The sequence below is a fragment of the Lepidochelys kempii genome, chromosome 2 (assembly GCF_965140265.1).
Source record: "Lepidochelys kempii isolate rLepKem1 chromosome 2, rLepKem1.hap2, whole genome shotgun sequence".
NCBI classification, from domain to species: Eukaryota; Metazoa; Chordata; order Testudines; family Cheloniidae; genus Lepidochelys; species Lepidochelys kempii.
The window spans coordinates 56,092,975-56,105,371 of record NC_133257.1 but is presented as its reverse complement, the minus strand read 5'-3'; the positions used below and the strand labels follow the sequence as shown (position 1 = coordinate 56,105,371).

At 38.5% G+C, this 12,397-nt stretch overlaps 1 long non-coding RNA gene across 2 annotated transcripts in view; it reads left to right on the top strand.

Annotated features, from left to right (window-relative positions):
* The window catches only part of LOC140905889 (uncharacterized), a 95,561-nt gene extending 83,424 nt beyond the window's left edge, over positions 1-12,137 (top strand). The window contains exons 3-4 of one of the 2 annotated variants that reach the window (XR_012156973.1): positions 11,260-11,347; positions 11,884-12,137. This is a non-coding gene — a long non-coding RNA (uncharacterized lncRNA). Of the gene's footprint in view, positions 1-2,845; positions 3,368-11,259; positions 11,348-11,883 lie in introns of those variants that run through there. The other variant, XR_012156974.1, reaches the window with a different exon arrangement.
* Positions 12,138-12,397: the final 260 nt, after the last annotated feature.

Below are 12,397 nucleotides of genomic sequence, written 5' to 3'. Positions count from 1 at the left end.
CAGGAGTGGGGCTTAGGTAATACTCTTCCCACTAGCTAGCTTAGGTGGCTCCCTAAGCATGTTGGTATTTATGAATCACAATTTAAGATGTCTGTCTCTCCACATTCATTTTAGGTGCCCAACTCAGGCTTTGTGAATCGCAGTATGTTCCTGAGTGTCACAATCCTAAGTACCTTTGTGAATCTAGGCCCTTGTCACTCTCCCCTTGGATTCCCTTCACTGGCTTCCTCTTGCCTTTCACATCAAGCTCAACCTTCTCAGCCTCAACATCAACCCTATTCTCCATTGTTGTTCCCTTGTAACTCATATCAGCTCCTTTGTTTCACCTGTGAATCCTCACCACCCTTGCATCAGTGGCATGCCGTCATCATATGCAAGGCATGCATTCATGCCCCAGGACTAGCTGTGCACATGCAATGATGCTGTTTGGTCCCTAACTGCACAAATAAAATGGTGTTCTCCACACAGCATGTTCTCGCATATATGGTGCACACAAAGTCACACTGTACAGAGGGTGCCATTTTGCATGCAAGGGTACAATTGAAGACTTGACTTAATATCTCTGTGCAAGGCAGTGGCTTGTATAATCTTCTTTGCACCCTCCATGCAGCCATCTGCCGTTAGAACTAGCCCTGTGTGCCATTTTGCTTCTCTTCATTCAGTGACCTTCTTAAAACTCACGTCAGGAAGTCCATTAATGCTAATCCATGTCAGTAAAAATCCTGTCATCCACTCAAATAATAACTAGCATACTTTGATAGATCTTTGTTGTGGATATCCGAGTGCATTTTGGGATTGATTGATCTTGTCTGCATGTTTAAACTGTAAGATCTTTATGTGTCCTTTTCGTTTGTTCTATCAAAAGCACAGTGTTGGCATCTAACAAATAAGAATAATAAACTATATTTTATCAGGCCTGATCTGACAGCATCCTTTCTAAGGTTATATGCCATGTATAACAGATAGTGTACTTTTTCCCCCTGAATAAGGATTGTTTTTCAGAAATATTCTCATTTTAAATTGCTAAAAACTTCTATTTTTGTGTTTATTAATAAAACAATTCTCTCTCCGACTAAAGCTGTTAAAACAATACACTTAACCTGACTGTCACCTCAGATAGCTGGCCTACAGGACTGCAAATCTGGGACTTTTGTTCTGTTTTCCAGGAAAGTCATGCATGGGTTGCTGCTGCAACCTTGAGATGGGATTGGGCCATAAAAAAAAATGACATAAACAAAAGTCAGAGATGTCGGTGTTAAAGATATAGCCATTTTTCAATTATGTCATTAAAATAATACTTACTAAAGGTCAGATTCTTCCCTCTTAATGCACACTCTCTACTCCCACAGATTACATGGGTAAAGGGACTGTTCGCAGTAGGCAAGTACATATGTAAGTATTCACAGGATTGGGGCCTAGAATGGTGCTTTATTTTATGGTCCATAGTAACGTTTCAAAGTTCTACTTGCCCCCCACTAATTCTCTTTTCAGTAAGTTTTTACAAAAAAAGAACTCCAGAAAGTTTATTTCCCACCTCCACCACCCTTGCTGTAAAGCATAAACCAAATTTATAGCAATGCTACAAGGACTCTCTGAAATACACCCAGAGAACTATTCCTCCCACCATATTTTGTTGAGAGACATAGATTTCCATATTAGTCCTATCACAGGTACTACGTCGCATTTGCCCCACTTTCTCTTTGAGAACAAGATCTCCCTTAGATTCTTCTGACAGCACCTCACAAGAATCTTCTTGAGTGCCTCAGAGTTCACAATCCAAATAGAATTATCCATGCTACCAACCAGAGAATCCAATTGCCAGGAGTTATGCGAGGAGAATTTTCCAGTGCTCCTGAAACCATGTGTAAAAAGCAGTTATGCTGATGGCAGTGGGAGGAGGAGAGAAATGGAAAAGTGTCCCAATTGTCTTGCTGGGAGTTTTGTCAGTTTTTCCTTTAGCTGAATAGCCTCGGTACTATTTGGAGCCACATACTGACAGCACACACCAGCTCAACGAAACAGCACATCAGCCTACCCATTTTAAAAATACCTAATTGTACCCAAGTCCAGTAAATACAGTGCAGCTAATGTAAATACTTTTGGAATAAAGAAATGAGGAGTACCGTGGTGGAGATTTGTGGGTTGGTGAGGTGAATTTTACCTTTGCTTTGCAGAGAATTCCCAGGTCCATGCTGTGGCTCAGCAGCATTCCTTTTCTAAATATTTTATGTAACAATAATGAACAGTAATTTAACAGGAAGCCTGCAGCTTTCAACCACTGTGATTATCTCAGCAATGCGGCTAGTTTCACAATGCTGGTTTTAATCAAATTGAATCCGTCAAAATTACTCTTAAGGAACTCATTAGGCAGCCACACTGTTTTTGGGATAGCATTTCCATCTAAAAACAATTTCTTCTTGATCGTCAAAACTTTTTAGACTGCTAAGTTGTGTCTCATCTTATATATATTTCCATGATTTGAAAAGATATTTCTACACATTAGAGTAAGGAACTGCGCTTCACTCAAGAAGTTGTGAGCGTGTTAAATGAAACACTGAAATAGTAGGCAGGACAGTTATAACATGGGCCTTCCTGAAGCTCACTGATGGCAATGGAAAGTCTCCCATTCATTCCAGTCTGCTTTGGGTCAGGGCCTTAACCATTGAAATACTTTGCCCTTAGATCTATAGCTACAGGGGTAGCAAAGTAAAAGTCAGCCAAGCTTGCAAAATGTGAAATGATTGAGTGATATTGTAATGTGATTAATTTTAGGGAGGGTAGAGAATTCTTCAGCATGCTCTGTTTATTACAGTGATCCTTTATTGGTCTGTATCCAAAATTTTAGATGGACAGGGAAAGCATGGCAGTGACTAAGAACATCATCATGGTGAAGGAGCGCATGGAAAAGGAGAGAGATGCTGAGGCAGCTCATGGATGCCACCCTCAGTCAGAATGCCGTCCTGCAAAACATGCTCCTGCAAGGCCAGCAGGCCCTGTAATTTGGGGCCCAGACTTGTCTTTCAGCCCCTGGACAATGCTAGCTACTGGAACCAGCAACAACCCCTAACTGCCACATACACCCAGCAGTGCTATCAGTGGCTCCCATTCACCTCTCAGATCCAACCTCTGGGCACTGAGGACACTTGCATGTGGGAGTCCAGCTCCTTTGAGCTCTGCAGTGCGCCTGACAATTTTGAGCCATGGCACTCTATCCCAGAACCCATGTGGACAAGAAAAGGCAGGGTGTAAACTCACCTGTAACTTTATGCCCCACTCTCCCCCCACCCAAAATGGTGTATTTGAAATGTTCTTACTGTTGTACTTGGAGTTCTGTTTGCACTGCTGTGTTCATTAAAAGTTTGTATATAGTTGGTTATTTTATAGATTGGTGTTGTGCCCTAGGTATACCCCAACACCCCTGTGGGTCATTATTGCTCTGCGGCCAACTCCAAATAACTGCTCTTCTCCTCAACGTGGTATGACCTAATGGTCAGAGACAGAGGGTCTGTCCTTAGAGTCAGGGCAACAAGGCTTAATGGCCTACATCTGTATGGTGGCCCTTTAGCATCGGGCAGTATGGCCTACTGGCCAGATTCAGTAGGCCAGCCCTTCAGCACTGGGCAGTATGGCCTAGTGGCCAAAAAGGGGGTGGGCTGCCACTGGGTCAGTGGGGATCCCTCCGAAACGCACTGACTCTGTACGCAGAACCGCAACTGGATCAATGTCTGGTTCCCCTGGGCAACTTCCTACCCTACTTTCCTGCTCTGTAGTCTGCAGGTCCTCTAGTTCTCTGGGGTAGTCGCAAGGCAAAGTTCCTGACGACTCCTTCCCTTCGTGGGTTTCCATGGACAGTTGGGTATTCACCTGGGTCTCAGCGTGTCTGGTCTCTGTGGTCTAGGGCTCTGACAGCTCCTGGACAGGAGCCTGCAACATACATTCTCTCTCCTCTCTAGTCGGCGGACTGAGCTGAGCTGCTCCCTTTTATACTGGATTCCATTTGGAGTATGCCCACAGGGGAGAAGGGTGTGACCTGCTCAGTCCTTAGTATGGGATTAACCCTTTCCAGCCTAGTGTGGGGCAGGATTATCCACCACAATTGGTTAGTTAAATGTATTTCCAAATATAAAGATAATTATTTTTAATTGGTTTCATTAAAACTTTATCATTGGCTTTTTATTGGGGTTTATTCATAATAAAAACCATTCACAGTACAGAAAATCCTTTAAATAAAGATGAAATAATACATGGATTTTGCAAGACCACATGGGGAAGATCACAGTGCTCGCAATGTCTTTATCCCAACTGGCTAACATGTTCAGCCATGAAACTTAAAATACAAACAATAGACATCCCTTACAGAACTTACCAGACTGTTTGTGTTCTCTGTGGGGTGCTTTGCTGGCTGCTCGAACCTCTGAGCTAGTCTCCACATTTCAGCCTCCCCCTCTGCCACAAGTTTCTTATGTGGTCTTAGGTAAGTCACCTAATCTCTCTTGGCTTCAGTTACCCACCTGTAAAATGGGGTAGTACTATCTTCCTTCCGTCCACCTATTGTCTGTCTTGCCAATTTAAATTGTAAGCTCTTTGAGACAGGGATTCTCTCTTACTATGTGTTTGTACAGTCCCTACATAATGGGAACTTGATCTTGGCTGGACCCTACAGGCACTCTTGTAAAACAAATAAAATGCTAAAAAGAAAACTATTAAACTAAAGTTCTAAACTGGTGACAATTGCCAAATTCAAAAGGGCTGTGAATGAATTCTGAATGTCAGATATTTACACGGTATATTCCAGATAAATAAATTAATGGTAAACCCAATTGATTCCATGTGTTATCAAGAACATCTTCTGCTGTGAATACCTCAACAACACAACATAAGGGTCCATTATTTTTATTCACTACCACTATCTGGAACTATTGTTAATCCCAAATCTTAAACTTGTATTATTGACATCTTTTTAGACTTTAGCCAGCTCAGCATTTCTCAGCATAATTATTGGTTGTGCAATTGGAATGTTAACATGCAGTATTTCTGTGTAATTGCATTCTATGCTTTACCTCAGAGCTCCCTTTTCAGCTGCTAAATTGAACTACAACCCTCTGTGGTATTGTTTGTGGAAAATACCATTTTTTTAAAGACTTTTGACCTAGATTCCTTAATGTTTTCCTAAAGAGAATTTTCCAGACTTTACCTAGAGACTTGTTAGGCAAAACACACAGGAAATCAAGGAAAATTACATTGCAAAGTTTTGTTTTCTGAAGTAAGAGATCCCACAATCAGAAGAAAAAGCAACTCTGCCAAAAAGTGGTCACTGTACAGTATAGCCATAGGCATCTACATACTCAATAGCCATAGTTGTTATCACTATCAACACAAACCTGTATAAACAGCAACCACAAGAAGGAAATGAGTAATTTTTTATGAACTGAATAGAGCTGCATGAGAAATGTCCTTGAGAATTATTTACTTCATAACTGTCAGTGCAGAAGAGTGATCGGAAGCAGGGCCTAGCTAGCAATTTATAGGTTTCTCTCTCTTATCCTGAAATTGATTTTTCTTTAGGGTTTTGACAAAAATAACTCCAAGACCACATTTAAAATATCTATTAATTTATGAGAAACCCCTCATCAGCCAGTGGTTTTACTTGTGTTTGCAGCCACCTTTGTCATTTTAAAAAAGTGATAAGTTTCTTTCTCAAAGTCTCATTGAATATGTAATTGTATAAAATTGAAAAAAAATATTCAAGTCTCTGACCTCAAGTTACTTGAGGATTTTTTTTAAAGACTCATTTGACCTTATGGTTGGCATGTCAGCAAATTAGATTTAGGTATTGAAGCTCCCAAGAGTTCTAATTATGGCTTATATGTATATTCTGCAATTCATTAAAAAAACCTTTACAATAGCATCGATATATACTTATTTGCATGTACATCAAAATGTGATCTGAATAATCTAACTTTTACAGAATAGCTTTAATTTTTCTGGTGTATTTAGATGTATCATAAATATTCATAACTGTTATTCACTGTTGACAAGCATTTCTTGAACAGTCTGGGCAAGAATAGTTTACATTCACTTTTGAAGTAGCTGGAACTGATAACTGGACTGCTCAAGAACATCTAGAAATATGAAATATGATCCTTTTAAAAAAATAACTAAGCTGATTGCCCCAGGTATGACATCTATGGAGGACAACGAGATTACAGACTTGGGACAGTAATGAGAATGGCTCATGTTTGCTATTCCTCATTCACATTGCAAACTTGTCATGAAAATGGATTACCTGCAGTTCTGTGCTATTTTCAATTTTTGTCTTGTCATGATAATAAGACATCAGAAGTTTAATGTGCAGTATAGCCTGTGAAATCCAATAGCATATAAAGATGTGTGGATATTAAAATACTTGCTGCTGCAACCTCTTCCCTTATACCCATGTACTCACCAGGCTGCCAAATCAACATCACTGGCGCTATTGCCTACTGCATTTTTGTTTCTGGGAATTACATTACAGCTCTGTAAGAGAAATGGACCTCTTCTTCAGAAAGGTGAGAAGTATATAAATATTATGAGTTGTGGGCTACCTCTAAGTCTGGGTCTACCCAAACCTTCGCAGTGTATCCCCAACATACCAAATTAGAAATGATGTACACTTGACCTTAGCAATAGTCTGTTTTAGTGGTATGACCATTGCTCTCCTTAATTAACCTAGAGTTCAGTCTTGCAAGGTGCGGAGTGCCTCTTAAAAGATGATGACTTCCATGGACCTCAAGGAGGCTGTCAGTACCTTGACTGGACCCTTACACTTTTGCTAACTTGTAAGGACAAAGAATATAATATCCAGCTAACTGAGACATAGAATATTGAAGATATCAAATGTAAACATTCAAGAGAAATGTTGGCCATGACATCTTCCTATCCCACTCTCATCAGTCTTTTCCATCTCTAAATTCTAGAGTTAGTCCATTCCCCTAACGATAAAGGTTTGTTCCTTACAAAACAGTGCTTTGCCCAATATAATTTTAAATATTGCATAACTTCAGCTGGGAAACTATTCCACTGTCTTATTGATCTCACTCTCAGGAGGTATTTCCTGATACTGGCCAAATTTTTCAAAAATAGGAGCATAAATTTAGGCTCCTAAATCCATATTTAGGTGTCTACAGGTGAAATTATCATAAGTTCCGAAGGGCTAGATTTTTAAAAGTGTTTAGGTACCTAATGATGCGGCTAGACCTAAATAGATTAAAAAAAAAACAAAACACCTAAGCATATAAGTTCTATCAATTTTGATGGGAGTTAGGTGCCGATGCACTTTTGAAAATTCCACTAGGTTCCTATCCACCTAAATACGTCTAAAAAATTGGCCCAAAATACTTATGAGCACAAGTTTCATTGAAATTATTGAAGTTTAAGGGCCAGATTTTGAAAGGTACTTAGGCACCTGGTGTAGATAGGTGCCTATTAGGCTTTTGAAAACCGCCTAGAAGGGCATTGGTGCAACATTAATTTCAGTGGGAGTTAGTCTCTAACACCTGAAAACCCCACTAGGCTCTTATCTCCATATTTAGGTGCCTAAATACCTTTAGAAATCTGGTCAATGAGACTATTCAGTGTACATAAAGTGAGCAGAATTGAGCCCTAAAATTATAATAAAAGTCTATTTAGTGAATAATTACTTATGTTAAGTCTCTGTAGTTGCAATCTGTGTGTCTGTTTATACAGTATGTCTATACTCATTAGTAAATGCCTGTAACTAAAATATTTGTATTTCAGCGATCCACTACATTACTTTGTACAAACTTTTCATATACAAAACTCATAAAGTACCATTTCTATCAATTAAGCTCAAGTATATGCAGAGGCAAACAAAGCTGAAAGTATATTGAATTTGATTTTAAGTCTCCCATAAGCCAGGAAATGTAGTTACATTTTCCCAAGCTGCCCCTAATTAACACTATTGTTCCAAGTATTAAAATAAGATTACATATAACATAGCATGTAAGGTCAAACAACAGGGTCTCAAATTTCTTAACTCTGATTTTTATGCATATGTGTGTATGTTTAAGTAAGGTCCTTACTGTTATTTTAACAATTTAGTTTGTGTTCAATTTCCTTTGCTAGGGGATGAGAACTTTATCGTAAAAGAAAAAAAAATAATTTCAGTGACAATCCTTCTTGTTCTTTAGTTATTTTCTGGATCATTTTTTTCTGGGTCTTTCTGATCCCAGTGAAAGTACAAGTCTGCATGCATCCCCAATGTATTATATCAACATTTACAATGAATGAGGACTACAAGCTGAAAGGCTGACGTCCCACCACTGAGTGGAGTTTAGGAGCACAGATAACATTCCATGTATAGTGATAGTTCCTTGCCTGTAAGTTCTGTTCTGCAAATGCTTACCTATAAGTTGTCCATAACTTTACACACAAGTGTAGTCTCATTCAATTCAAATGGGTGAATGTCTGTGGAACGGGGCTTGAAATGTCATACTTTGCCATGCACTGCAAAGGAGCACGAGTAGAGAAAGAACACATGCAGCATTACCCTTTAGTTCCCTGGCACCTCTGCACAGAGGTTAACTATAATCCCAGTCCTTGGTTATTGCCCTCCCAGAGCACAAGTTCCAGGAGATCCCAGCATCTCCTCAAATGTGGTACAAAGAAATAGAGCTCTTCCAAATCAGCTGATGGAGCTGTGCTGGTATGGAGAGGTGTATTTGCTCTTTCTGGTGTAACCCAGGGCTGAATATAACAAGGACCAGCCCGCACTTGTAACACCAACAGACCCCCAGTTGTCGGCATCAACCCTGGGAACTTTTCAGTTAAATACATGTGCCTCTATTGTCTACTGCATGAGCTAAATGCTATATTGCCTTTAGCTAAGGCTGTAGTATAGAGCACACTCATTAATCTCTAAGTGGTCTTGGTGCCACTAGATGGGACAGAACACCACACCCAGAAGGGGTGTGGGTTACATATCCATTACAATAAACTATAGACAGAACTTTATATATTTAAAAAAAATTAATATGTTTTAATGGTATAAAATACCTAGAGTCATGGCTAGCCATTTCAAATAGGTTTGCTTGTTCATTATATTAATATATGCAATATAATATATATTACATTACTAAGGCTTGCAAGTTGCTATGCTGCAGTTTCTATGGTACAGAGGATTGAAATCTTTGTTACAATGCACTGGCACTGTCCTGGTTACTGGGATAAATACAGCAGCACCTAGGAACTGATACTGTTTGGATATTTCCATTAGCTTCTTTTGGAGCAGGACCAGAGCCATTACTAGCATTAGTTGTTTGTGTGTTTGTTTCTTCAAAAAAGATTATAGCCATGTATTTTTTGAGTTTCTTAACTCAAAAATAACTCCACTGAGGAACCTCAAACTTTTAAAAAATTGCTTCTCTCTGATTTAAGAATAAGTATGAGACATTTTAGGCCTAAGGGAGATTTTCTGTGAAATTTAAACACAAAGGGGTGAAAAAATTGGGTTAATAGTGGTAAATGTGTCACAACCTTACTTATGGAGTTCTTAACTACTGCACCAGAATGTAAGCATGTGTAGTACTTCTAAAAATGTATCATTAGAAGAGATGTTGTCTCTCCAAACGATAGTTAAATGTACAGTAGAATATTTGTACAAGCTGTTGAAATACATCTGTTTTGATTCTTTGGTAAAGAGAGGGGAAGGGCAAGAAGCTCCAGCATGTGTTTACCATGGCCCTGACTCAACATAAGCCTTGAAATTACTTTTTGGTGTACAAACAGTGTGGTTTCCCCATCAAAAGGTTATTTGTTATAAAAGGGCTTTATTCGGTAAAACATTGGGAACATTCACTTTTTAATTAGAGCAGCCAGGCTTCTGACCAGTCTAAGGTCAAAGTTATGGCATTTTATGATGCTTCTTTTCCTGATTATAAAAGAAACAAAAAAGTGCAGCAGAACCAATTTCATCCCCTGAGTATTCCCTACAGCTCAGTTACCCCATGAAAAAATAAACCATCAACTGTAACACCGAGTGTGCTTTCTTAATGTCTTGAGGACTTGTTTAAACTCTGTGGAGCAGGAGGTTAGCTCATGGTGGTTTTCTCCCTGTTATCCCTCAGTGTGTTAGAAATTTTAAAAAACACGTTTCATTAATTTCCTCTTCTCATAGATATACATCCTTATTTTTAAATCAGTTTTTATTTGGTGTTTATTTGCATTTGGTTTTTATGAGTTAAATAACAGTAGGTCAAATGTCAGATTAGATACCTTTTTCCTTGTGCTCAAGGGAACAGTTTTCTTTTTACTGAACATTATGAGAAATTCTAGATACAGTAGTAGGACATTGTTTGATTTCAGCTTGTTATGTTAAATTAATCTTAAAATAATTAACTTTAAAAACTATATTTAAGATCATAGTACATAATCACGCGAGACATTTGAAATATTTAAAATAATTGAATTCAGTCTTTGTGAAAAAACAAAAAAAAAAGAGACGTTCAAAATAAAACCAATTTGTATTGTCAGTTGTTGGGCAAGCTGGTTTTATTATACAGGCTGCTTAATGTGATAAAGCATAATGAAACCAGTTAAGAATGCCCTTAATTTTGAACTACAATGACCATAGTGCATCCATGCTCCTGATATGGAGTTAATGTTCTAAGATGCCTTTCAGGAGAGAGATTACCAATATGCTATGGACATTTGTTCATGCCATAAAACTATCTCTCAGTCATGTCTCAGCACAAGATGTACCTTGGAAGGTTAATTATAGATATTTCTTTAAACTTTTTTTTTCCCTCCATATTAGGATATTCGTAAGAATGATTTCTGCTCGATTTCATGTGGGACACAGTATGTAATACTCAGCTCCAGTATACAATTGTATAATTCCTGCTATATCACCAATCAGCACAACAGGGATTACATGTCCTGAGAGGAATTTCCTAATACAATATTATTTATGGTCGTCCTGAAGACTTGCTAATCATTATCTTCTAAAAGATGACAAAGGCAAGAAAAAGCCCATATGGCCATCTAGTGCTTATTGTGAGAAATACAGCTCAGCAATTTCTTTTCACTAACATTATTTACCATTTGATAGTGTTTTCATAGCTTTTCTGTGACTGTGAACATATTTTAATGGTGCCTTATATTTCTACCATCCTGACTGTAACACTGAAATTCCTAGAAAACAGGTTTATTTAATAGCTTCAGTTATTTCTATTCCTATTAACTGCGTCTCTCTCTGTCTAGACTTTCAGACCACACTCACCATTATGGTCTCCGAAGGCTTTTGAAATATGGATATTGATACCTTACAGCAGAGATTTAAGGAAGTTAGGTGAGTACATTGAATTGCAATGGGAGTTGGGTGCCTAACCCCCTTTGGCTACATTAAAAATCACATCCTACATTCTCATATTCTCCAATATTTTTTATTAGGCCCCAAATCGCCTTGATTTATTAGGCCCCAAATCGCCTTGATTTATTCCTCAGGATTGGGTTATAAAAACCAATAGCTGATGTGTTGAAATATATGCCTGCAAACAATTTGTAAGTGCATTCAATGTGACAAGTTCAGGTTCCTCCACACAGAAAAAAAGAATTTATCCTGCCCCCCATACAACCAATAAGAGTTTTGTCGTTGACTTTAGTGGGAGTAGGAACTGGGCCCAGATTAGCTACAATACTTATTAATGTTTTGGAATACTAAGATTTTAATTAGGTAGGTGCAAATGTGTTTAAATATAGTAAGAGTCAGTCTACATCCTCACCTGAAACATGAAACAGATCTTTTCTGCAGATTCAAAAATGTATAGTTAAATCCCCCCGTTATTATTTTCATTATTGTGTTTCTATTCCCCTCTCCACTTCCAGGTTACAGACAGAAGCAGATGTTCTGATGAGAGAGACAGCACCTCTTGTGGCATTTCTGGACTGACTCGAAGCAAAAAGAGCAGAAATTTCACAAGAGAGCATGTTTTTAAAACATTTGATGACCCCAAGAGCCTCAGAGAAGTTGTGGGTGCTTGTCAGAATTTGAACCTCTAAACTTATTGAGGTTTAGCCAGCATTACATGTGTCCCTATAGGACATTTTGCCAATGAGTTCACTAACTTGCTGTCTTTTAATAAAATATGATGTTGTCTGCCATTGCTATGGACCCACTTTGTGCTCCTACCTGACCTACATCTGCCACATTTGTTAGTTATGGTATCAGAATGTTTATGAACTCAAAGTTTGAGGGGGAGTGTTTCTAACATAGGGATGAATGAAGTTAAATGAAATTAAATGAAAACCCAGACAAACCCAGCAGCTGTAGCAGGATGTGGAATCCAGAGGACTATTCAAAAGGTAGTAGAAACATCTGAGGAGCTTTAGCTCATTGAGT